We start from the raw sequence: 26,852 nt of genomic DNA, 5'->3' as shown, positions 1-26,852 counted from the left end.
ATGGGAAACCCACAGTTCTGTGCCAACTATCGGGAAATATCCTTGCTGTCTATTGCCAGGCTGCTTCTCAGTCATCTCACGTCACACCTGGACCGAGGACACCTACCAGAGAGCCAGTGTGGATTCCGGAAAGAGCGTGGGACCATCGACATGGTGCTTGCTGCAAGAGAAATGACAAGAGTAAGACGCTGACCTGTTCTGCTGCCTCATTGATCTGACAAAGGCCTTTGACATTGTTAGCAGAGAGGGACTGTGGAAGATCAGATGCCCAAAGAAATTCATCACCATGATGGCATGCAAACTAGAGTTCAGGACAATGGTGAAACATGCTGTCTCAAATGGGGTCAAGCAGGGCTGTGTCTTGGCACCATCTCTATTCAGCCTGGTGTTTTCCACCATGTTGGCTGATGCCTTCAGAGACAGTGACATAGGATTTGGCATCAGATTTGGCACTGATGGGAAACTGTTCATCCCCAGGATGCTCCAAGCAAAAACTAAGGTTACAACAAGCATCATCAGAAGCTTGCATTTTGCTGATGACTGAGTCCTCAATACTGGTTCAAAAGATGGTATTCAGTGCTGTGTCGACAAGTTTTCTGATGCGTGTACCAACTTTGGCCTTGCCTTCAACATCAAGAAGACTGAAGTAATGCATCAGCCAGTTCCAGGGAAATCATATGTGGAGCCAAACATCACATGTGGATGAGTGTGTGCCTACAGAGACTTACTGTACATTCCCAAACCAAAAGCCTTGGCCAGAAGGTACGTTGTCGCTGAAGGCTGGATCTGTGGCATTCAAGTATGGCAACCCAGGCCTGTACCAGAAAACCAGATATGATTTGTAAAGAGCTATTTCAAGGGCAAAGACAATTTTGAATGAGGCTGGAGGTGATATCAGATGCACGACAACTCTGGTAGGGTCTGCAAGACATTACTTCCTACGAAGCAAAACCCATTAGTGTGAATGACAGCGATGCTTCACAACCAGTTGAACTCAGTGCCTTCTAAGCACGCTTTGAAATGGAGAACACAACTACAGCTGTGAAGATCCCTGCTGCACCTGATGACCCTGTGATCTCCATCTCAGAGGCCAATGTTAGACTGTCTTTAAAGAGAGTGAACCCTCACAAGGCGGAAGGTCCCAATGGAGTACCTGGTAAGGCTCTGAAAACCTGTGCCAACCAACTAGCGGGAGTATTCAAGGACATTTTCAACCTCTCACTGCCACAGGCAGAAGTTCCCACTTGCTTCAAAAAGGCAACAGTTATACCAGTGCTTAAGGAGAATAATGTGAGCTGTCTTAATGACTATTGCCCGGTATCTCTCATATCTACAGTGATGAAATGCTTTGAGAGGTTGGTTATGACTAGACTGATCTCCTGCCTCAGCAAGGACCTGGACCCATTGCAATTTGCCTATCACCATAATAGGTCAACAGCAGACACAATCTCAATGGCTCTCCACAGGACTCTAGACCACCTAGAGAACACAAATGCCTACGTCAGGATGCTGTTCATTGACTATCACTCAGCATTTAATACCATCACTCCCACAATCCTGATTGAGAAGTTGCAGAACCTGGGCCTCTGTACCTCCCTCTGCAATTGGATCCTCAACTTCCTAACCGGAAGACTACAGTCTGTGCGGATTGGTGATAACATCTACTTGCTGACGATCAACACTGGTGCACCTCAGGGGTGTGTGCTTAGCCCACTGCTCTGCTCTCTATATACACATGACTGTGTGACTAGACATAGCTCAAATACCATCTATAAATTTGCTGACGATACAACCATTGTGGTAGAATCTCAGGTGGAAATGACAGGGTGTACAGGAGCGAGATATGCCAACTAGTGGAGTGGTGCTGCAGCAACAACCTGGCACTCAATGTCAGTAAGACGAAAGAGTTGACTGTGGACTTCAGGAAGGGTAGGATGAAGGAACACATACCAATCCTCATAGAGGGATCAGAAGTAGAGAGAGTGAGCAGCTTCAAGTTCCTCGGTGTCAAGATCTCTGAGGCTTTAACCTGGTCCCAATATATCGATGTAGTTATAAAGAAGGCAAGACAGCGGCTATGCTTTATTAGGAGTTTGAAGAGATTTGGCATGGCAACAAATACACTTAAACACTTCTATAGTTGTACTGTGGAGGGCATTCTGACAGGCTGCATCACTGTCTGGTATGTGGGGACTACTGCACAAGACCGAAAGAAGCTGCAGAGGGTTGTAAATCTAGTCAGTTCCATCTTGGGCACTAGCCTACAAAGTACCCAGGACATCTTCAGGGAGCGGTGTCTCAGAAAGGCAGCGTCAATTATTAAGGACCTCCAGCACCCAGGGCATGCCTTTTTCTCACTGTTACCATCAGGTAGGAGGTACAGAAGCCTGAAGGCACACACTCAGCGATTCAGGAACAGCTTCTTCCCCTCTGCCATCCAATTCCTAAATGGACATTGAATCTTTGGACACTACCTCACTTTTTTAATATACTGTATTTCTGTTTTTGCATGTTTTTTAATCTATTCAATATATGCAATTGATTTACTTGTTTACTTTTATTATTATCACATTTTATTTTTTGTATTTTTTTTCTCTCTGCTAGATTATTTATTACATCGAACTACTGCTGCTAAGTTAACAAACTTCATGTCACATGCCGGTGATAATAAACCTGATTCTGACTCTGATCAATGGTCAAAGACTCAACCCAGTGAACAGGTTCACATATCCTGGCAACATACTGTCCCAAAACATCGACATTGTTGATGAAGTGAGCGCTAGGATCGCAAAGTAATTGTATCCTTCAGCAGGCTTTACACCGGCGACAGGAACAGAGGAGGTGTAAGTCTACAGAAGAGGCTGAATGTGTATAGAGCCATGGTACTTCCTACCCTGCTTTACTCTTGCGAACGGACAGTGCACCGACGGCATGCCGAGAAACTGTACCATTTCCACACAGACAGCTCAGAGAGCTCCTTGGCATTAAGTGGTAAGACAGAATCTCTGACCCTGATGTATTTAACAAGGCAGGCCTGCCATTATCCACTCCATGCTGATACAGTCCCTGATATGCTGGGCAGACATAACTGTAGCTCAATCGGCAGGCCATCGGCTGTCTGAGAGACTGCTTTACAGTGAACTACAGAAGGGAAAGTGTTCCCATGGAGGCCAAAGGGAACAATATAAATACATCCTGAAAATTCCACTGAAAGACTTTGGCCTCGAGCCAGCCACGTGGGAATATATTGCCCGGGGTCAGGCTGAATGGCGCTCCTCCCTCCGAAAGGGGGCAGTGACACATGAGACAGAATGGACAATTGTAGCATGGAGATGTAGGCTGGTCAGGAAAGCCCAAGCCAGTGACCACCAACCCAGTGTGGCTGCCATCTTTTGTCCACACTGCCAAAGGACTTTCCCAAGGTGAATTGGCCTCTCCAGACAACTGCGTAACCACAAACCAGTCTAGCCCTTATAAATCATGAATGACTGTAATGGTTCTCATCAACAAATCAATGAATGAACCACCAGCCTGAACTGTTGATACCAGGCAAGATGGATACTTGGATTTGTGTTGTTCACGCCAAGTTCTGAGCCTACCGTCTGCACACTGCAGCAGACATCGAGATTCGTCAGACCAGGTGATGTTTATCCAGTTTTGGTGAGCCTGTGCCCACTGCAACCTCAGCTTCCTGTCCCAGCGGACAGGAGTGGACCCCAGTGTGATCTTCTGCTGCTGCAGCCCATTCACTTCCAGGTTCAACATGTTGTGTGTTCAGAGATGTTCTTCTGCACACCACTGCCGTAATGCATGGTTATTTGAGTTACTGTCACTTTCCTGTCAGTTTGAACCATTCTCCTCTGACCTCTCTCATTAATAAGTTGTCCACAAAACTGCTGCTCACTGGACGTTTTCTGTTTTCCACACCATTCTCTGTAAACTCCACAGACTGTTGTGCGTGAAAATCCCAGGACTTCAGCAGTTTCTGAAGTACTCAATCCACCCTGTCTGGCACCAACAACCATCCTATATTCAGTCATTTAGATTACACTTCTTCCCCGTTCTGATGTTTAGTCTGAACAGCAACTGCACCCCTTGACCATGTCTGCTTTTATGCATTGAGTTGCTGCCACATAATTGGCTGATTAGATATTTGCATTAACGAGCAGATGTACAAGTGTACCTAATAAGGTGGCCACTGGGTGTATGTACTTCGATAATTTTGAACTTTATTGTTCAACTCTGATTGTAAATTAGAAATAGTATGGAGAGGGCTTCGGCAATATCCAAGAATTTACCACTGAACAAATAACACAGTGGGAGAACACTCCTATTGGGGCAGGAGGTAATTGCACTGAAAATGTGCTTTATTGCTCTTCACTCCAGACTGCATGTAGCCATTTGCGCCCCCTGTACTGAGGTTGTCAACTGTATTGAATTCTGACATCTGAAGTTGTCATTATTACTTTTTTTGAGCAATGCTTGTAGTTTGATGTGGGGAGAGAACTTTAAAATGAGAACAGTTCTAATCTCTGAAAGATATGCAGTTTTCCAGTTACAAACAGTGTTGAAGCCATTTCACAAGTGGGATTAAGTAGATTTTGGACATTGAGTGCAAGATAAATATTTAATTGAGCATATATTAGATACCAGCCTGTGTCAGTGAATTGAAAGTAAAATATGAAGCTGGGCAACCAAGGAGAGCTTTTATTTTTTTTATCAAAAAGACCAAGTTCATAGCTCTGGAAAGTTTGAGGAAAGTCATTGAGGTGTACAGCATGAGATGTGGGTATTGTTTCATGACTTCAAAGCATTAAACTGATTGTAAGAAAAACAAGAGAGCCGGGAATGTGACTCTAACTTCATTCTTTACTTTAAGCAAAGTCCGCACATATCACCAGGTAGGATCGTGACAGATGCAATTCAGTTATTTTTACATATAACCATAATGAATTATATAAATGAACAAGAATACATAATCAAACCATCTACTCAACTGCTCAAATATTACTGAAATATTAAAAACACAACACCCCTCCCTGCTGACTCCCATTCGCGTGCGCACGGCCTGGGTTGGTTTGCGTCCGACCGTCCCCGACCGGTCGAGGAGAAGGCCCGGGGCCGAGCCTGCGAGTTTGCAAAGGATCTGTTTGATATCAAACCAGGAGACAATGTGGTAGTGATCTAAGGGAATGGGAATATCCAGTAATGATATCGGAGGAGGAAACTGCAGTCTCCAGTAGGGATAAGGCTGAGGTCATGGCCAAGTCATTTGTACTGATACACAGTTCAGAAAATTTGTCTGAAGAAGGGAGAAGAAGAAGGGAAAGAATAATGAGCCAACACCCAGGTGTGTTAAGCAGGAGGGAAGGAACAGATGATATAATTGATGATCCATTTACATCAGCAGAAATGGTGAGAGCAATAAAGAAATCGAGACCAACCTCCCCAGGGAAAGATCTGATATGCTCTGTGATGCTAAAAAATCTAGGAGAAGGAGCGCTCTTGAAGTTGTTGCATTTTTATAACAGAGTGTGGGAGGAGGGAAGATTACCAAGTGCATGGAAAGAAGCAGTAGTAATTCCAATAAGGAAGCCTGGCAAGGATCCGTCAAAACCCACTAGCTACAGACCAATTGCATTAACATCAAGTATATGTAAGATAATGGAAAGGATGATAACAGAAAGGTTATCATATGAGCTTGAGAAAAGGGAAATGCTGGCAAGTTATCAGAGTGGTTTTAGAAAGGGAAGGAATTCCATGGACTCAGTGATAAGGTTAGAGACTGAAATAAGGAAGGCCCAGGCAAATAGAGAGTCAGTAGTGGCAGTGTTCTTTGACATTGAAAAAGCCTATGATATGATGTGGAAGGAAGGATTATTAATTAAACTGCACAAGATGGGGGTTGGTGGGAGAGTTTTTAATTGGATTAAAGAGTTTTTGTTTGGTAGAAAAATTCAAGTTCGGATTGGATCAGAATTATCAAAACAGTACATAGTGGAAAATGGCACACCTCAAGGTAGTGTGATTAGCCCGTTACTTTTCATGATTATGATCAATGATGTCTTCACAAAGGTACCAGTGGATATAGGTAGGTCCCTGTTTGCGGATGATGGGGCCTTGTGGAAAAGAGGCAGGAACATGGACCATATAATCAGAAAACTACAAGAAGCAATTGATGAAGTGGTGGAGTCGGGTTATGATTGGGGATGTAGATTTTCAGTAGATAAAACTCAAACTGTATTTTTTACCAGGAAAAGGGTTGAGGTAGGGAAGAAGTTAAGGATGTATGGGGTTGAATTAGACAGGGTTGCATCATTTAAATTTCTGGGAGTTATATTTGATTCACGATTAACATGGGCAGACCATATCAGGAAAGTTGAGGAGAAACGTAAATAAGTAATAAATGTGATGAGATGTTTGACTGGTAGGGAACGGGGAGCAAGTTGTTCAGCTTTGAAGAGAATGTATGTGGCTTTAGTAAGATCTGTATTGGATTATGGAAATATAGTATATGGATCAGCAGCTAGGTTTCTTATAAGGAAACTGGATGTGATTCAGGCTCAGGCCTTGAGAGGGTGCAGTGGGGCTTTTAAAACATCACCAGTGTCAGCCCTACAGGTAGAAATGGGAATAATGCCTTTGGAACTAAGAAGGATGCAACTGATGGCAAACTACTGGGCTAACTTGCAGGGGCGCAATGATTCTCACCCTACTAAAGGAGTGTTGCAGGAGTGCTGGGAAAATGGGAGGTTTCAGAGGGATACCTTTAGTCGGGTAGGGAATGATATTGCGAAAGAATGTGGAGTATTTGATCTGAGGGTAAGTCCTTCAGTAGTTTATCCGGTTGTAGCTCCATGGAAGCTTGTATGGCCTGACATAGACTGGCATTTGTTAGAGGTAAAAAGGAAAGAAAGAAATAAAACAGATTTGGTAAATGCATTTAACTGTCATGTGATGGAAAAGTATAGTGATTATACTCACATTTATACGGATGGTGCGAAGGAACCTGAAACAGGAATGACAGGGTTTGGTGTGGTCATACCAGCAAAAGAAATTGGAATCAGCAGAAGAACATCTAATAAGTTAGGGGTGTTTACAGTGGAGATGCTGGCAGTGTTGGTTGCGTTGTAATGGGTGCAGAAAGCCAGACAAGCCAAAGCATTGATATGTTCAGATTCATCCTCAATTCTAGCAAGTTTAAGGTCTCTTCACACAAACAGTGGGCAAGATGTACTTTATGAAGTCCTTCAGTTAGTTACGAGAATTGCAAATCAGGGAGGTCAGGTAAAATTTCTATGGGTTCCAGCACATGTAGGGGTGAAGGGGAATGAGAGGGTGGATGAGTTGGCAAAGAGGGCGTTAAGGAAAGAAAATGTGGAAATGCACATTAGTATCAGTAAAGCAGAGGTTAAGTGTGTAATCTGGGAAAAAGTCAACCGAATGTGGCAAGAAAGATGGGACAGGGAGGGGAAAGGGAGGCATTTATATCAAATACAAAAGAGTGTTGCAGTTACTAGGGTAGGTAATGGAAACAGAAGAGAGGAAATTGTGTGGACTAGGTTAAGGCTGGGGCATTGTGCATTAAACAAAACATTGAAAATGATAGGGAAACACCAGACAGGATTGTGTGAGGAATGTCAGGAAGAGGAGTCAGTAGAACATGTAGTTTTGTGTTGTAGGAAGTATGGGATACAGAGAGAGATGATGAGAAATAAATTAAGGGAGTTGGGGATGCAGGAATTCACATTAAAAGGGTTGCTGGGCATGGGTGAGAGAGCACAAGTCCAGGTATTTTTAGCGTTTTTAAGGGGTACAGGGGTTTTTTATAGAATATGACGAATAAACAGGAATAGGATACTAGGATGGTCAAAGATGGGAGGGTGAAGTGTAGGTTTGTGTGTGTGTGTGTGTGTGTGTGTGTGTGTGTGTGTGTGTGTGTGTGAGATTGGGTGAAGGGATTTAGAATGTATGTCTAGTGCACATTCTGGAGCAGACGGTGGCGGTAATGCACCATTAAGCTGGATGCCAACCGCCGTAAAACAAGATACAGACAGACAGACCCCTCCCTGCTTAGCTATAAACTCCAACTCAATAGAAAATGCATTTCAATTATATACACAGTGTACTATATAATACAACCACTATACAGACATCTACAGCACAGTACAGCATAGTGTTCTGGGACCCCTTCGCTTCGTGATTTTTATAAATGACCTGTATGAGGAAGTGGAGGGATGGGTTAGTAAATTTGCTGATGATACAAAGGTTGGGGGTGTTGTGGATAGTGTGGAGGGCTGTCAGAGGTTACAGCGGGACATTAATAGGATGCAAAACTGGGCTGAGAAGTGACAGGTGGAGCTTAACCCAGATAAGTGTGAAGTGGTTCATTTTGATAGGTCAAATATGATGGCAGAATATAATATTAATGGTAAGACTCTTGGCAGTGTGGAGGATCAGAGAGATCTTGGCGCCCGAGTCCATAGGACACTCAAAGCTGCTGTGTAGGTTGACTCTGTCGTTAAGGCGGCATACAGTGCATTGGCCTTCATCAACCGTGGGATTGAGTTTCAGAGCAGAGAGATAATATTACAGCTATATAGGACCCTGGTCAGACCCCACTTGCAGTACTATGCTCAGTTCTGGTCACCTCACTACAGGAAGGATGTGAAAACTATAGGAAGGGTGCAGAGGAGATTTACAAGGATGTTGCCTGGATTAGAGAGCATGCCTTATGAGAAGAGGTTGAGTGAACTCAGCCTTTTCTCCTTGGAGCGACGGAGGATGAGAGGTGACCTGATAGAGGTGTATAAGATGATGAGAGGCATTGATCATGTGGATAGTCAGAGGCCTTTTCCCAGGGTTGAAATAGCTAACATAAGAGGGCACAGTTTTAAGGTGCTTGGAAATAGGTACAGAGAAGATGTCAGGGGTAAGTTTTTTTTTAACACAGAGAGCGGTGAGTGCGTAGAATGGGTTGCTGGCGATGGTGGTAGAGGCAGATATGATAGGGTCTTTTAAGAGAATCTTGGTTAGGTACATGGAGCTTAGAAAAATAGAGGGCTATGGGTAACCCTAGGTAATTTCTAAAGTAAGTAGATGTTCGGGACAGCACTGTGGGCTGAAGGGCCTGTACTGTGCTGTAGGTTTTCTATGTTTCTATGTAAATTTTGAATTGTCCTATTCAGGCCTAAAGATTTACTTGCTGTGAAAGATATCTTACTCTTGTGGGATAACATTTTAATATCACTGGCATATGTTGTGAAGTTTGTTGTTTTGCAGCAGCAGTACATTGCAATACAGAATAAAAACTGTAAATTACAGTAAGTATGTACATTTTGTGACGACAAACAAAGCTATTGGACGATTGGTGCTAATGAGAGAGATAAGAGAGACAACGGAGAAACGTTCAAAATGCTAATAAGAGAGGAGAGAGGGATTAACAGAAAAGAAACACAATTCAGAATATTGACAGACCGGTTGCTTTGAACCTGAACTGTTTGAAGTTTGATGGACAGGCGATACCCCAGCAGGGGGATAAAAAGAACAGGTTGCTAAGGCACGGGACACCACGAGACCACGAGATAAAGAGACCCTGGAAAGAGCGGTGTGCCCCAATGAGTTGGTGGAAGTTTGGAGGTCCAGTTTGCGGGAACCGACCATAGCCTCACAGGGTGTAAAGGTATGATCGGTGGGAACTTGGTGTGTGTGTCCACCCTTGCCTGGGTGCCAGGTTCACCACGGAAGAACGATCGCATCTGGAACGGAGGGGTCACAGTTGGTGACCACAGCGGAATAGAAGGCCATTAGACTGTGGGGTGGTCTTTGACAAAGCAACATGCACATCAAGTTGGATATCCAATTGATTTTGATTTTTTTGTTTTAATGGTTATAAGTGTTGAAAATCCTTCTCTCAAGGAACACCAGAATACTCCAAGGCTTTTTGAGTTAAACCCCAGCTGTAGTAAGGTTTTTGTTCTAAGATCAATGAGTTCATCTTTGGCTAGATCAACATCTTCAATACAATATATGTCAGAAAGAAAGGGTTTGTGGATCCATGGTTCAATTTTAATGCCATCAAGACGGAAGTAACTTCTGAAAGAGTTCTTAAGTGTTTTTAGGTGTTCGCAGATGTCTCCCTTCAAAGAAATTGACAGAGAATTTGGTATTTCACCTCCATCTTGGTAAAGCACTTCCTCCAGCTTTTGAAAGTTTGCAAAGATGTCAGCCTCTACTCTCTTCTTCCATATTGGCAGCTTGGCCAAGAAAGCTTGTAAATGTTAATGGTGTAGCATCCATGATGGTGACTTCAGGACCTTGAACTGAAAGATTTATTTCATTCATATTGTTATAAATATCTATTAGGTAAGCCAACCCAGTTACAGTCCTTTTGTTTAAACAGTTCCAAGAGTGGGGTATCTTTTTCTTTTAGAAAAAGTTAAACTTCTGTCCTTTAAACAAATGTTTCAAGTATTTCCCACTTGAAAGCCAGTGAACTTCTGTGTGGGAGAGAAGCACTTCATATTCTGTACCCAATTTTTGATGAAGTCCTTAAAATTGCGATTATTCAGAGACTTTATTTCTTATAAGGTTGATGACTTTCACGGCTGTTGACAAAACTTCTTTCAGGGTTTTTGGAAGAGTCTTTGTTACCAGTGCATGGCCATGTAAAAAAAAACAGTGAGTGACGACAATATCCTTTTTCAGTAAAGTAACAAAACCAGAAGTATTACCAAGGCATCACAGGAGCTCCATCTGTTCAAAGAATATGAAGTTTTTCTCCCCCATAAAGTATTGTTTGGCAAAAAAAACTTTTTGCCATTTTTAAAATGTCGATGATCTTTTTGGTTTCCAAAAGGGACGCAGTTCAGTGCTATCTCGATGGCTGCAGCCCACAGCTGCAGAGTCAGTTCACCACTGAAGCGCCTTGATGTGTCATAAGGAGGTGGTGGCTGGGAACGGACCCAAGTGCAAGACACAGACACTGAAGTACTAGGGACAGGACTAGGATACAAGGTGAGGGCTAGGACATGGACATGAAAACCGGGAACCCAGAACAGGATTGGACAAGAGAACTAGGAGCCCGGGCTTGGACTCTGAGCCAGAGACTGGACAAGGACCCAGAACCTGGGTCTTGCCTCTGGCTCGAACCCCAGAACTAGGCAAGGTCGAGGCTTGGCTGGCTGGCAGGATGAGGCTAGAGGCTAGAGACTCGAGGTGAGGCTTGGCAGGAGGCAGGAGGCTGGAGTCTTCAGGCTTGAGGCGAAGCTTGACAGGAGGCAGGAGGCTGGAGACTTGAGGTTTGAGGCTAGGCAGAAGGTTGGAGACTGGAGGCGAGGCTAGGCAGGAGGCTGGAGACTGGAGGCGAGGCTAGGCAGGAGGCTGGAGACTGGAGGCAAGGCTAGGCAGGAGGCTGGAGACTGGAGGCAAGGCTTGGCAGGAGGCTGGAGACTTGAGGCCAGGCTTGGCAGGAGGCTGGAAACTTGAGGCTCCTCCTGGGTAGGGCGCAGTTCTCCTGGGCAGGGCGTGGTTCTCCTGAGCAAGGCGCGGTTCTCCACCCGACGGAGGCAAGGGACAGGAAGGGACAGAACCAACTGTAGGTAATGGCAATACAGCCTGACTTACCCAGCGGAGGCAAGGGACAGGAAGGGAGCTAGGTACAGGGTGGCTCCAGGACAAGACAGCAAGATAAGGCAAGACAGAACTTCAGGCGAGGTGAGAGTTACTGGCAAGACAAGGCAGGGCTTCAGGCCAGGAAACAGAAGGTAGGGGAAGGGATACAAGGAGTAAGGACAAGAACAATCCAGCAGCCACATCCTGGTTTCTGAAGGTATTTATGTAGCCAGCCCCAACAAGCATCAGCTGCCTCAATTAGAGCTCAACAAGAACAGAAACAGGGTAGACAGGAAAACCTGGAGCAAGGGTCGATGAACCGGACCGTGAACTGGAATATGGATTTCACGGACCGGACCATGACATGATGAAATCGCGCAATAATAAAACAAAGGTAAACAAAAAACATAGGGAACATGAGCTGCAGTGACCCTGAAATTGAGAGCACGGCTGCAGAGCCTGTTCACCACTGAGGTGAGCAAGGCCTGATGGCCGCAGGGTAAACCTGGTGGCATGGGACCAAGACTCCTGCACTTCCCGCCCAATGGCAGCGGTGAGAAGTGAGAGACACCTGTCAAACACAGGCAGACAAAGCTGAACACCAAGCAACACACACAAAATGCTGGAGGAAATCAGCAGGCCAGGTAGCATCTATCAGGAAAAGTAAACAGTCAACGTTTCGAGCCAAGACCCTTCATCAGGGCTGGAACAAAAGACAAGAAGTCAGAATAAGAAGGTGGGGGAAAAGGAAGAAGAAGTACCAGGTGGTAGGTGATGGGTGAAACCGGGAGAGGGAAGGGATGAAGTAAAGAGCTGGGAAGATGATTAGTGAAAGAGATAAAGGGCTGATTAAGGGGGAATCTGATAGGAGAGGGTGGAAGACCATGGAAGAAAGGAAAAGGGGAAGGAGCACCAGAGGGAGATGATGGGGAGGTAAGGAGATAAGGAGAGAGAGGAAAACAGGAATGGAGAATGGTGAGGGGGGGCAATTATCAGAAGTTCAAGAAATTGATGTTCATGCCATCAGGTTGAAAGCTACCCAGATGGAATAGAAGGTGTTTCTCCCCCATCCTGAGTGTGGCCTCATTGTGGCAATAGAAGAGGCCATGGACTGACATGTCAGGATGGGTACGGGAAGTGGAATTAAAATGGGTGGCCACTGGGAGTGCCTCCTCACCTGGAAGGACTGCTTGGGGCCCTGAATGATAGTGAGGGAGGAGGTGTAGGGGCAGGTGTAGCACTTGTTCCACTTGCAAGGGTAAGTACCAGCAGGGAGGGACAAGTGGGCAAGGGGGTCGCATAGGAAGCGATCCCGGTGGAAAGCGGAAAGTGGGGATGAAGAAAAGATACTCTTGGTGGTGGGATCTCGTTGGAGATGGCAGAAGTTATGGATAATTATGTGCTGTCTGCGGAGGCTACTGAGATGGTAGGTGAGGAGAAGAGGAACCTAATCCCTGGTAGGGTGGTGGGAGGATGGGGTGAGGGCAGACGTGCATTAAATGGAAGAGATGCGGTTGAGGATAGCGTTGATGGTGGAAGAAGGGAAGCCCCTTTCTTTGAAAAAGGAGGATACCTCCTTAGTTTTAGAATGAAAAACCTCATCCTGAGAACAGATGTGGTGGAGACAGAGGAATGGAGAGAAGGGGATGCCATTTTTACAAGTAACAGTATAGAAGTATAGTCCAGGTATCTGTGAGAGTCAGTGGGTTTATAATAGACATCAGTAGATAAACTGTCTCCAGAGATAGAGACAGAGAGACTGAGTAAGGGGACGGAGGTGTCAGAAGTGCACCAGCTGAATTTGAGGGCCGAACTACTACAGCACACCCCTCACGTGCGGGTTTGATGGTGAGGTGAGGATTGGTGTGGAAAGAGTGGAGACCAGTACGTTCAGAAGGGGTGAGCTGAGCACCTGCTCAGTTTGCACTCTTGTCCTCGATAATGTGAATCTTTCTTTACTGTTTATTCGATGTGGAGCAAAGGAGCTGACCACAGGTTCGTGCTCCACCATCAGGAATCGACACAGCCACCCCTAGTGATAGCCGCCACACCCCCACCCCCCCGTAGCAGTTCTCATTCTCGCCGTATCTCTCAAAAGACGCAAAAAGGCCGGATTGTTTAATTGGCTCAAAAATATATCCTAACAGTGAAGTTACAGGCTGCAATCAATCACAGTGTAGAAGAGATATTTCTAGACAAAGAAGAGTGTCTAGTTGTGTTGTGAGCAACACATTGCTGCTGGTCTCTGGTGCCATCATGTCACTTCTTCACTCAGAGGGTGGTTAGAGTGTGGAGCAAACTGCCAGATCAAGCAGCGGATGTAGGTTCGATTTCACCCTTCAAAAGAAATTTGGATAAGTACATGGATATAAAGGATATGGAGGGCTATGGTCTGAGTGCAGGTCAATGGGACAAGGCAAATTAATGGTTTGACGTGGACTAGAGGGGCCGAAGGGCCTGATTCTGTGCTGCCGACACACACAAAACACTGGAGGAACACAGCAGGCCAGGCAGCATCTAGGAAAACAGTACAGTTGACATTTTGGGCCGGAACCCTTCGGCAGGACCTGTTGAGTTCCTCCAGCATTTTGTGTGTGTTGCTCGGATTTCCAGCATCTGCAGATTTTCTCTTGTCTGTGATTCTGTGCTGCAACGTTTTATGACTCTATTACTCAAGACAGGCACATTCTTTGGCATGCAGCCTCCAGTGGAGTCGGATGTTCAGTCGTTGGGCCTTTGACTACATCCGTGGACTCGCACAGATTTGCAATCTTGGGGCTCAGGCCAACAAGTCTCAACATCCAACCTTCCAACTCGATCCTCAGTATTGACTCCGGATTTTTAAATCACTTGCCTTCTATCCCATAATATAAAGATACCTTTAGAGAGTAGATCTTGGGCAGCAACACACCATTGAGATAAATCCTGGCGGAATTTACACAGAGAATTACAAGTAAATTATAACTTAAGTGGAATAGTTCTACAAAATGTCACGGTATAAAGGGACCTGGGGACTCCTTGTACATGGAATACAAAGGGCTTGCATTAACACATAATTAGGAGTTTGAAAAGAAGCATTCTAAAGCAACCGTGGCTGACAAGGGAAAAGACAAAGGAGGACTATATAAGCAAAAGAGAGGGCATACAATATAGCAAAAATTAGTGGAAAGCCAGAGGATTGGGAAGCTTTTTTTTTAAAAAAAGCAGAAGACAACTAAAAAAGTAATAAAGGAAGGGAAGATGCATTATGATAATATAAAAGAAGACACCAAAAGCTTTTTTCGGAAATAGAACGAGTAAAAGGGTGGCAAGAGAAATTACCCCTTAAACATTTCATCTTTCTCCCTTAACCCATGACCTCTCGTTGTAGTCTCACCCAGCCTCAGCGGACAAATCCCACCTGCATTTGTTATAATAACCTCATAATTTTGTATACCTCCATCAAGTCACCCCTCAATCTACGTTCAGCCATTCAGCCTTTCTCTTTAACTGAAGTCCTCAAGTCCTGGCAGCGCCCTTGTAAATTTTCTTTGCACTCCTTCAATCTTACTTACGTCTTTCCTGTAGGTATATGATTAAAACTGCACACAATACTTCAAATTAGCCTCACCAACTTATACAACTTCAACATAATATCCCATCTCCTGCAATCACTACTTTGATTAATGGAGGCCAATGTGCCAAAAGCTTCCTTTATGACCCTATCAACCTGTGATGCCACTTTCAATGAATTATGGACCTGTGTTCCTATATCCCTTTGTTCTGCTGTGCTCCTCAATGCCATACCACACACTGTGTAAAAACTACCCTGGTTGGTCCTTCCAAAGTACAACACTTCTCACTTGTCTGCATTAAATTCCATCTGCCATTTCTCAGCCCACTTTTCCAGCTGGTCCAGATCCCACTGCAAGCTAATGTAGTCACCCTCGTCATCCACTACACCCCCAATCTTGTTGTTATTCGCAAATTTGTTGATCTACATTATCATCCTGATCGTTGATATAGATGACAAACAACAATGGACCCAGCACCGATCCCTGTGGCACTCTACAAGTCACAGGCAACCATCTACTACCACTCTCTAGCTTCTCCAATGAAGCCAATGTCTAATCCAATTTACTACCTCTTTCTGAATGGCAAGTGACAGGAATTTCTTGACAAACATCCCATGCAGGACCTTGTCAAATGCCTTGCTAAAGTCCATGTAAATACCGTCCACTGCCTTGCCTTCATCAACTTTCCAGGTAACTTCCTGAAAAAACTCTGTAAGATTGGTTAGACATGATCTGCCATGCACAAAGCCATGACTATCCTTAATCAGTCCATGTTTATCCAAATACTCAAGTAGCCAGTCCCTTAGAATAACTTCCAATAACTTTCCCACTACTGATGTCAGGCTCAATGGCCTGTAATTTCCTGGTTTATTCTTAGAGCCTTTCTTTAAACAATGGAGCAACATCAGCTATCTTCCAATTCTCCGGCACCTCACCTGTGACTAAGGATGCTTTAAATATCTCTACCAGGGACCCTGCAGTTTCTGTACTTGCCTCCCACAGGGTCTGAGGGAACAACTGGTCAGGCCTTGGGGATTTATCCACCCTAATTTGCCACAAGACAGCAAACACCTCCTCCTCTGTAATCTGTATGGGGGCCATGACCTGACCTGGGTTGGAAGACTGTGTGTATGTGTGAGTGGAAGGGAGGAACAGGGCTTGCTTTGTTGCTTTTTCTATTCTGTGTTGTTCTGCGAAACATTGTGGGCATGTGATGTTGGTGCTGGAATGTGTGGTGACACTGGCGGGCTGCCCCCAGCACACCCTTGACTGTGTCGTTTGTTAACATAAGTCATACATTTCACTGTATGTGTTGATGTATATGTGATAAATAACCTTGAATCTGGAGCCCACAAACAACTAAGTCTAATATCCAAGTATCTAACTTGATCCTAGAACACTGGAAGCCAGATGTTAAGGGCAAACCCATGGACTGCCTGATTTGGCATAGGCAAATCTTCTTACTCCTACCTTATTGTGATCCCTCTTCATCCCCTAGTGGCCAATGTACAGTATTTATCTCCTCAGGAGTAAGTTGTGGTAATTCTCTGTCCTCTGGGGTATAAAGTCCAAAAGTTTGCTCCTCTCTGGAGTTCAGTTCCAAGTATTCCATTCTGGGACATTGGTTGATGTGTGCAGTTCTGGTCACCTTGCCATAGGAAAGATGTAGAGAAGATTCACAAAGATGTAGGAGTGTGTCATTATGAGTAGAGACAGGAGAAGAAATTAAGAGGGGTCATGACCATCGTATATAAAATTAAACACACTATAGAGGCAGCATAAAAGAAAAAAGAGAAGGCATACAATGTGGCAAAATTAGTGGGAAGCCAGCGGATTAGGAAGACTTTAAAAGGCAACAGACGACAGCAAAGAGTGCATTAAGGGAGGAGAAGATGAAATACGAGTGTAAAATAACCATTAACATAAAAGAAAATTCAGAAAGGTATTTTTAGAAACATAAAGAATCAGAGTGAGGCAAGAGTGGACAGTGGAACGCTTGAAAATGATGCTGGAAAAGTAGCAATGGGGAACGGGGAAATGACGAGGAGTTAAATAAGTACTTTGTCTCGGTCTTCACAATTGAAGATGTTATGTTTTCTAACTTCAAAACATAAAAACTAATTGAAAGAAAAACAAGAGAGCTGGAATGTGAGTCTAACTTGCCAGTTACATACTTTTACAGATGACATGCCAATTATATTATGTAAAAACAAAGAATGCTTAATCAAATTATATATATATATATACAAGATTGCTCAAATATTATGAAATATTAGATACACAACACTATTCACTGCTTAGCTATAAACCCCAACCCAACTCAATATAGAATTTAGAGATCATGGGTTAAGAGTGAAAGGTGAAATATTTAAGAGGTGTATGGGGTGTTCAGAGAGGGGTAGCATCTCTGGTGAAGAGGTTTGTTGTGTCCATTCTGGGGCAGATCACTCACTTTTGGTCCTTACCAGACACTCAGATCTCACCTGTGGCTCCAGGTAGCTGTTTGCACACAACAGCGGCCCAGCCCCGGCGCATTGCTTTGCCAAGCGGGCTGAACCAGGGGAGGGTGGCCGGTGGCCTCATACTGTGGTGAGGCAGGGTCATGCCTGTCCTAGCTTGCGAAGTCAGTTCAAGTAGAATGGGCAGCTGAGATCTCCGGTGAGATCCAATGGCTAGGAAGGCAACACTGCAACACTCCATGGAGAGAGAAGGACATACGAGGCATAGAAGATGTCATGGCCATCCAGTGCAACTGCAGGAGACACAGTTTGTGATGTTTGTTCGTACCACTGGACCCCGACTTCTGAAGTCAAGGGAGTGGAAATGCCCCAGTGCAACTGTTTTTCCACTTTAGAAACTCTCTTGCACAGGTTTCCTGTTATTGTTGGACACAATGGGCAACCACCACAGCAGAATCAATTTTAAATTGTCCCATTCAGGCCTAAGGACTGTGGAGGTTTCTTACTCTTGTGGGATAATCTCTTTCCTGGTAAGGGGATCACTCTGCATGGCAGGTGAGACTTGTGGCTGGGAAACAATCTCAGGTTCTGGAGACTCCTCTGTGGTGGTTCCAGGAGCTCGGAATTCCTTTCTTCTGGACATGTGGATCACAATGTGTGAGTACAGTGTCTAACGTCACCATTTTCTTTAACTTTTTCAAAGTCACTTCACACCGCTTTGTCCATTATCATTTCTACCAGATCTGTAGCAATGAGTTCAAAGGGTGGAATATAGTAATCAGGTTTAGCAGAAACCTTTTGTAGTAATAACCAAATCCTGAAAAGGACCAGAACTGGGGCATCCATCACTACTTGAATTTTCCCAATACACTTGTGTAATTCTTGTGTGTCAATGGTGTGTCCACAGTAAGTGATGCTTGGTTTAAAGAATTCACACGTGTTGCGTTGTTCTCTGAGCCCATAACTTTCTAATGTTTTAACACTGTCTTGAGATTTTGGAGAGGTTCCTTGTCATCCTTGCCGGTAACAATGATGTAATCCAGGTAAATGTCATCCAGGATGTAATCCAGGTAAAACTGAGTGCCTGGGTAGGGCAGTCGTGCAACACCTGGCCTCAGCGAAGTCCACTTTGCTGAAGTGTTTTCTACCGGAGAGGTTTGCAAAGATATCCTCCATTCTGGGCAGAGGTATTGATCTACTTGCAGTTCTGGCTTGATGGTAACCTTAAAAGTACCACAGATCCTGACAGGCTCATACTGAGACCACTGGCATTGCCCATGGGCTCCACTCAACCTCAGAAAGAATTCCTTCAAGCTCCATGTGGCAGTCAATTGATGGGCTTAAAGATGCATTGAGATCATTTAGCTTGTGAAATCTTGGGAAAAAGCATTCAAGAACAGCGCCTAACTGAAGACCTGCAGATGCTAGAAATCCAAGCTGCACACATAAAATACTGTCCTGATTTTTAAAAAAAATGCATGCCCTTTTTTTAAAAACTCAAACATCTCACTGTGCTTCAACAGGTAGGTGGTTGTCTCCGATTTGTTTGAAATTTCCTCATTGCCACAGTTATGTTTTGTAACTGAAATATTAAATACACAACAGAAGATACTAGTAACATGCCAGGAATTGAGGAGAATTGGAGGGAAGGTGTGAGTGTGGTGGCTATTACTAAGGAGAAGTTGTTGGGTAAGCTGGAAGGTCTGAAGGTGGAACCTGGACCAGATGAACGATATGCCAGGGTTCTGAAAGAGGGAGCTAAAACAATTGTGGAGATATTAGTAGTGACCTTTGAAGAATCAGTGGAGTCAGGGAGTGACCCAGAGTACTGGAAAATCATAATGTAACACTGCTATTTAAGAACAGAGAGAGTCTTGCCAAAGGGTTTTGGCCTGAAATGTCAACTGTACTTTTTTCCATAGATGCTGCCTGTCCTGCTGAGTTTCTCCAGCATTTTGTGTGTGTTGTTCGGATTTCCAGCATCTGCAGTTTTCTCTTGTTTGTGAGGCAAAATATAGGTTCGCCTGACCTTGGTGGTTGGGAAGATTTTATTGTCAATTATTAAGGATGAAATTTTGGAGTACATGGAAGTACAAGATAAAATAGGACAAAGCCAGCAGTTTCGTTAAGGGGAGATTTTGTATTACAAACCTATCAGAAACCTGTTGGAGAGTCAGTGGATTTTCATAAGGCCCACGGCGTTAGAGCAAGGAGCTAGCATGGGTGGAAGATTGGTGACTGGCAGAGGTCAGAGTGTGGAGATAAAGGGGTCCTTCTCAGGATGGCTGCTGGTGAACAGTGCAGCCCAACAGGGGTGGGTATTGGAACTGTAAATATCCACTCTATACTTGAATGATCTGGATGAAGGAACTGATGCACTGGGGCCAAGTTTACAGATGGTATCAAGATAGGTGGAGGGGCATGTAGTGTTGCCGTAGCATGGAGTCTGCAGAAGGACTTGGACAGTGTGGGCAAAGAGGTGATTAGATTGAATGTGAGAAGATGCCAGGTGAGTATGTGGCCGTTTGATGGCACGGTGAATCGATTGGGTCTCCTACGCATGGAGGGCTCTCTCCTTTGGGCGCAGGCTTTTGAGTACGCATGTTTTTGCCTTGGTGGGCCTGATTCGTCACTCCCACACTGTAGGTCCCACATGGACCATTACTAACATGGCTCAGTAATCGTACCCTGCTGCCATTCTTGTTCGTTGCATAGGTAACAGGTGGAACACAGCGTGGGATCATCCACTCTGGCAGAAAGAACAAAGGTAAATGGGAGAAAATTCCCAGATCAAAATTGAAAAGGGATTTTGAAGTGCTAGTTCAGGATTCCCTGAAGGTAACTTGCAGGTTGTCAATAGTAAAGAAGTCAAATGCAATGTTAGCATTCATTTTGAGAAGTTTAAGGGGTTTCTTCTTTTATGTTACTGCGTAGGCTAATCAAAATGGCTTCTTTGTTATGTTAAAGTTCTGAAGGTGAGAAAGTTCTCTCTCTAGCAGCTTGTTTGGGTTATAACGAGAATTGTATTCATTTGCTAACCAATTGGGATAGATGTTATTCTTTCTTGTGTGTCTGTAAACTATTGTTTTGCGCGGGCTTTAGGTGAGAAGGCACGATGGGGACAGAGAGAAGAGACCAGATGCTGTAAGCTGGCCGACAGGACGGAACCCGAGCAGGAGTCCGAGGCCCAGGGACTTCGGCAAGGAGAGGAGACAAAGACAGATTCGTGTGGAGCGTCTGGTCGACCACCATGGTTGGTCCCAGGCAGCGGGTTGAGGAGGTCGGAGGGGATCGAATGGTGGAAAGAGGACCCCGTTAATTGAGCTCCAACTGTTGTGCACGAAGTGGTTGAACTTTGATAAGTTTGGTGCCTTTTACTTTCCTTTTATATTTTATCTCTACTAATTACATAGTTCCAGTAAGATCTATAAAGTGTAATCATTTAATCGCATATGGTGTATTGTCTGTTATTTGGCGTGGTGGGGTACATCACACAGCACCCACCACTAAGCACATCTTTCCCTCCCCCCCCCCCTGCATTCCGCAGGGATCGCTCCCTACGTGACTCCCTTGTCCATTCGTCCCCCCCATCCCTCCCCACTGATCTCCCTCCTGGCACTTATCCGTGTAAGCGGAACAAGTGCTACACATGCCCTTACACTTCCTCCCTTACCACCATTCAGGGCCCCAAACAGTCCTTCCAGGTGAGGCAACACTTCACCTGTGAGTCGACTGGGGTGATATACTGCGTCCGGTACTCCCGATGTGGCCTTTTATATATTGGCAAGACCCGACGCAGACTGGGAGACCGCTTTGCTGAACATCTACGCTCTGTCCGCCAGAGAAAGCAGGATCTCCCAGTGGCCACACATTTTAATTCCACATCCCATTCCCATTCTGACATGTCTATCCACGGCCTCCTCTACTGTAAAGATGAAGCCACACTCAGGTTGGAGGAACAACACCTTATATTCCGTCTGGGTAGCCTCCAACCTGATGGCATGAACATCGACTTCTCTAACTTCCGCTAGGCCCCACCTCCCCCTCGTACCCCATCTGTTACTTATTTTTATGGACACATTCTTTCTCTCACTCTCCTTTTTCTCCCTCTGTCCCTCTGAATATACCTCTTGCCCATCCTCTGGGTCCGCCCCCCCTTGTCTTTCTTCCCGGACCTCCTGTCCCATGATCCTCTCGTATCCCCTTTTGCCTATCACCTGTCCAGCTCTTGGCTCCATCCCTCCCCCTCCTGTCTTCTCCTATCATTTTGGATCTCCCCCTCCCCCTCCAACTTTCAAATCCCTTACTCACTCTTCCTTCAGTTAGTCCTGACGAAGGGTCTCGGCCTGAAACGTCGACTGCACCTCTTCCTACAGATGCTGCCTGGCCTGCTGCGTTCACCAGCAACTTTGATGTGTGTTGCACCCTCAGAAATTTGATTACCCAGTTTGGCGGGGCCGAAGGCTGCTCCCCCTAGACGAAAGCGAGCTGAGCGAGCCTGAGGCTTATCGGGGGCTACACAAGGATATCATGCTGAGAATCACGAACAAGGCACAAGAATGGCTTTACTTCATGAGGAGTTCGTGGAGATTTGGGATGTTATTCAAGATTCTTGTACATTTCTTTAGATGCTCGGTGGAGAGCATTCTGACTGGTTGCATCATTGCCTGGTATAGAGCCTCCAATGCCCAGGATGGGAAGATATTGTAGAGGGTTGTAGACTGAAACAGTTCCATCTTAGGCACTAACCTCACCACCATTGAGGATTTGTTCTAGAGGTGATTCCTCAAGAAAGTGACATCCATCATTAAAGACCCTCACTTACCAGAACATTCCCTCTTTGTATTAGAACCATCAGGAGGGAGGTACTGGAGCCTGAAGACCCACACTCAGTGCCTGAAGAGCAGCTGCTTCCCTCCACTATCAGATTTCTGAACGGTCTGTGAACCCATGTGCACTACCTCATTTTCATCTTTCGCACTATTCATATTGTAACTCCCTGTAACGTCAATGCCTTACTTTGCCCTCCAGCCGCCAAGCAACAAACTTCGTGACGTATGACAGCGATAATAAACCTGATTCTGAGGCACTGGCTGGACTATATTTGGAATAGTGTGAGCAATTTTGAGGCCTGAATTTCTGAGGAAAGATGTGCTGGCCTTGGAGAAGATCGAGAGGAGACTCACTGCAAAGATCAGAGGAAGGAAAGAAACAAAATGGCAGATGGAATATGGTGTAGGGAAATGTATAGTCATGCACTTTGGTAGAAGGAATAAAGGCAGCGAATATTTTCTAAATGAATATTTTCACAAGGAGGTAGGAGAAGATGGCGGCGCGATGCAGCGCACGCGGCTGTTCCGAATGATATCGATATGTGTAACTAGGGGTGCCGTGCACAATCCGGATTTGATGGAGACAGCCGTGAGAAGCGCAGAGGAACATCTGGAGAAACTTCTGAAATGCCAGCTTTGCTGCTGTTGCTACTGTGCGATCGAGAATCTCCAGAGACGAAGGCCCCAAATCCTCAGCTTTGCGTATCGCCTGTGCCGGGGCCGGGGTCAAAACGCTCGGCAGAGATGGTGCTCGGTGCTCGGTGTCGAAGAGGTGGGTCGGAGGCTCGGAGTTTTTCAGTTGGACTCGGAGTCGGACTGTGGTCGGATGCTTCCGGGATGCTGCATCGGCAAGTTGGCGGAGCTGGAGGTTCACCGTCTGTGTGAGATGATGGGACTTTCGAGAGATTTTGAGACTCTTACTGTGCCATGGTCTGTTCTTATCAAATTACGGTATTGTTTTGCACTGTTGTAACTGTATGTTATAATTATGTGGTTTTTGTTAGTTTTTAAGTCGGTTTGTCATGTGTTTTCGTGATATCATCCTGGAAAAACATCTTATCATTTCTTAATGCATGCATTACTAAATGAAAATAAAGGGGACTGCATATCCTCATAATCATAGTAAATGGGGAGAAATTTCAAAAATCAGAGGTGCAGAAGGACTTGGTAATCCTTGTGCAGGATTCACTAAAGGTTAACTTGCAGCTTGAGTTAGTGGTGAGGAAGGCAAATGCAATATTAGCATTCATTTTGAGGGAATTAGAATATAAAAGCCAGGATGTAATGCTGAGGCTTTGTTAAGGTATTGGTCAGACCACAGTTGGAGTATTGTGAGCTGTTTGAGGCCCCTGATCTCAGAAGAGATGTACTGAGATGTGAGCTTCCACAGAATGATTTGGGATTGAAAGGTTTAACGTATGAGGAGCACTGGACTTTACTTGCCATACTTTAGAAGAATCAGGGAGAGCTCTCATTGAAACCTATCAAATATCGAAAGGCCTCGATAGAGTGAATGTGGAGAGGATGCATCCTATAGTGCGGGAATCTGGGGCCAAAAGCACAGCTTCTAATTACAAGGACATCCTTTTAGAACAGACATGAGGAAGAATTTCTTTAGCCAAAGGTGGTGAATCTTTGGAATTCACTGGCACAGATGACTGTGGAGGCCAAGTCATTGGGTATATTTAAAGTGGAGGTTGACAGGTTCTTGATTTGTAAGGGTGTCAAAGTTTATGGGGAGAAGGCGGGAGAGTGGGGTCGAGAGGAATAATATATCAGTCATGATGGAATGACAGAGCAGATTCGATGGGCCAGGTGGCCTCATTCTGCCCCAGCATCTTATGGTCTAAAAAGCTGCAAGAACTCGATGACTTTGCCAACATGTGAGGGCCACAAGCAAACTCAAGTGCAGGAATTACAGAGACTTTGGCAAATAAGATAAAACTGAAGATTTATTATAGGAATTAATGAGAGAAATTAACAGAGCTCAGGCAAACTGTACAGAAACCTGATGAACAGAGATCACTGACGATACACAGACAAACTCAGTCTGAGTTTCACTGACAAGGATCCACAACGACCCAACAAAGCGGGGTCGGCACACTCCCCGAAATACACCCTGGAGCACGTAGGAGTTCCGGGCAGTGACGTTACCGTGCTGATTAAGTTATCCCAAACTGAACAAAGGTGATAAATATAAAGAGTTTAACAATTCCCATGATCCCAAATGAGACACCTGCAAAGCAGTCAAAGCCCAGAGCTAGCGCAAAGACAAAGAATTAGACATAAAAGTCAAAAAAAAGTCAAAAAAGTCAAAGAATTAGACATAAAAGTCATAAAAGACAAAACATACCCACAAAGGTGACACCAAGAAAACAACAGTTCACAGACACGAAGAAATCTTGTTTCTCAAAACGACCCTTAGTTGTGACACAAGATAGGAAGAGTGTTTGGTTTGTCTCTGTACATGCATGTGGTGGAATGCAGAAGGATGAGACCCATACAGCTTTGCACAGTACTGTGGTAATTTTACATTTTGCATTGTACTGCTGCCACACAAAAAAAAGACCATGACATATGTGAGTGATGATAAACCTGATTCTGTTATGGGTCTCTATCATGGACTGAGAGTGGGAAGGGGGCAGGGAGAGGGGAATCCTGGTTGGGAAAAGGGGAAGGGTGAAGGAGAGAATGGGAAGCACCAGAGAGACATTCTGTAAAGATCAATAAGCTAATAGTTTGGAGTCAAATGACCTTGGCTGGCATCTCAGGGTTGAGTGTGTCTTCAACCACAGCACCGCCTGGCCCAGCACTCCTTCTCTGCCACCTGTGCCATCCTCGCCATTTCCAACACCCTTTGCTCGCGTGAGATTTGCAAACTCGATTTCTGCTCCACGTTGTCAAGTACAGTACTGTGCAGAAGTTGTAGGCACCCTAGCTATATATACGTGCCGAGGACTTTTGCACAATAGTGTGCCTGTCTCCAGCACTTCCCCTGGCAACCCGTTCCAGACTCGTACCACCCTCTGCATGAAAAGCCTACCTTTCAGCTTCTCCCCTCTCACCTTAAATACGCATCCCCTGCTTGGAGATTCCCCTACCCCAGGGAAATGGTTCCTATTATCTCTCCTATTTTGTAGACCTCTTCATCATTCCATAGACCTTCATAAGGTCACAGTTCAGCTTCCTACATAAGTGTGAATAAACCCACCCTGTCCAATCCCTCCTTATGACTCCACTGGGACAAAGATCTTCACGTGCAGCTCACCTGACTCTCCCTCAGGGATACCTGTGGTGTGGCACACATGGGTGCCAGCTGCAGGTGAGGCTGGTGTATCGTTAAACACACCTCTCAGGAGAATTGAGGGAATACATCTGTCGGTGAATCTTACAATGCAGTCCTCATTCTACAGTGGGACTGGATTAGATTAGCCTTTTCACTGCAGCCGCCCTCAGGCGTCCCAAAACAGGGCACTCTTTTTGCTAAGAGTGTTCTTGTTTCTGGACTTTTGAAGAGGAGATTCATCAGACCATCATTCCTGAAAAGCTTTTCCATTGCAATTGGGGCTTCTGGCACACTTCAAAAATCTTAAATGATTGATATAGTTATGGGTTAAATCTGATGTCGCTTTCTGTGGATGAAAGCATTACTGACTATCACAATGACCCCTTGGAGACAGTAGAGATAAGCCAGCCACCATATGATCTGTCATCGAGATTATTTCTGATAAGGAACTTTGTGGCTGGACAATGGACCAGATTGAGAAAAAGTTGGTTTGAAGAACAACTTCATGTTCTGCGGGGCCTTCAGTCAGCAAGCACTCAATCGTGGGGTAATGATGCTGAAAGTGGACAAGGTGTGCACAGGTCACAATGTAGATGATATTGCTGAGACAGTCTTGATGAATTTCCTGTGTGGAGATTTGCTCATTTTCTTTGCTGTGCTGCGATTACTAGGGGTAATGAAGGGTCAATTCCTCATTGCAAACTGCTCAAGTATGCTCATGAGAAAGAGAGTGAGGTGTATGCCTACTTCAAGAACCTGGACTTACTTCTTCACTGAGTGTGTATATTGTTCTAATGCAGTCTGGGGCTGTGCCCGTACTTTCCTGACAGATTGGGAGTCAATCTGGCAAAATGCTCCTTTGGATGTGATTCACTCTGGTGAAAACCTCTCTGTGAAGGAGGGTGTGAAGATGCCCGAACAAGGCGCCCATGCATGCTGTGGTTAAGTGTCCAGCCGAGGGCTCTGCAAGGCTCGTACTCTTTTGGAGGGACTCAACCGGGGGCTTCCCAAACCTGGCATTGGCAAGCATGTAAGACTGCATAGCCCACCGCTAAACAAGGGACCACTCACTGAGGCAGCGAATGAGTCAAGAGCAGCTGAGTTCTGA

At 45.0% G+C, this 26,852-nt stretch overlaps 1 pseudogene; it reads left to right on the top strand.

Annotated features, from left to right (window-relative positions):
• LOC140202038 (cytoplasmic tRNA 2-thiolation protein 1 pseudogene) lies at window positions 1-26,852 on the top strand (annotated as a pseudogene).

This window comes from Mobula birostris, chromosome 8 (genome assembly GCF_030028105.1).
Source record: "Mobula birostris isolate sMobBir1 chromosome 8, sMobBir1.hap1, whole genome shotgun sequence".
NCBI lineage: Eukaryota > Metazoa > Chordata > Chondrichthyes > Myliobatiformes > Myliobatidae > Mobula > Mobula birostris.
The sequence above is the reverse complement of the archived record's forward strand: the minus strand, read 5'-3'. Positions and strand labels throughout refer to the sequence as shown.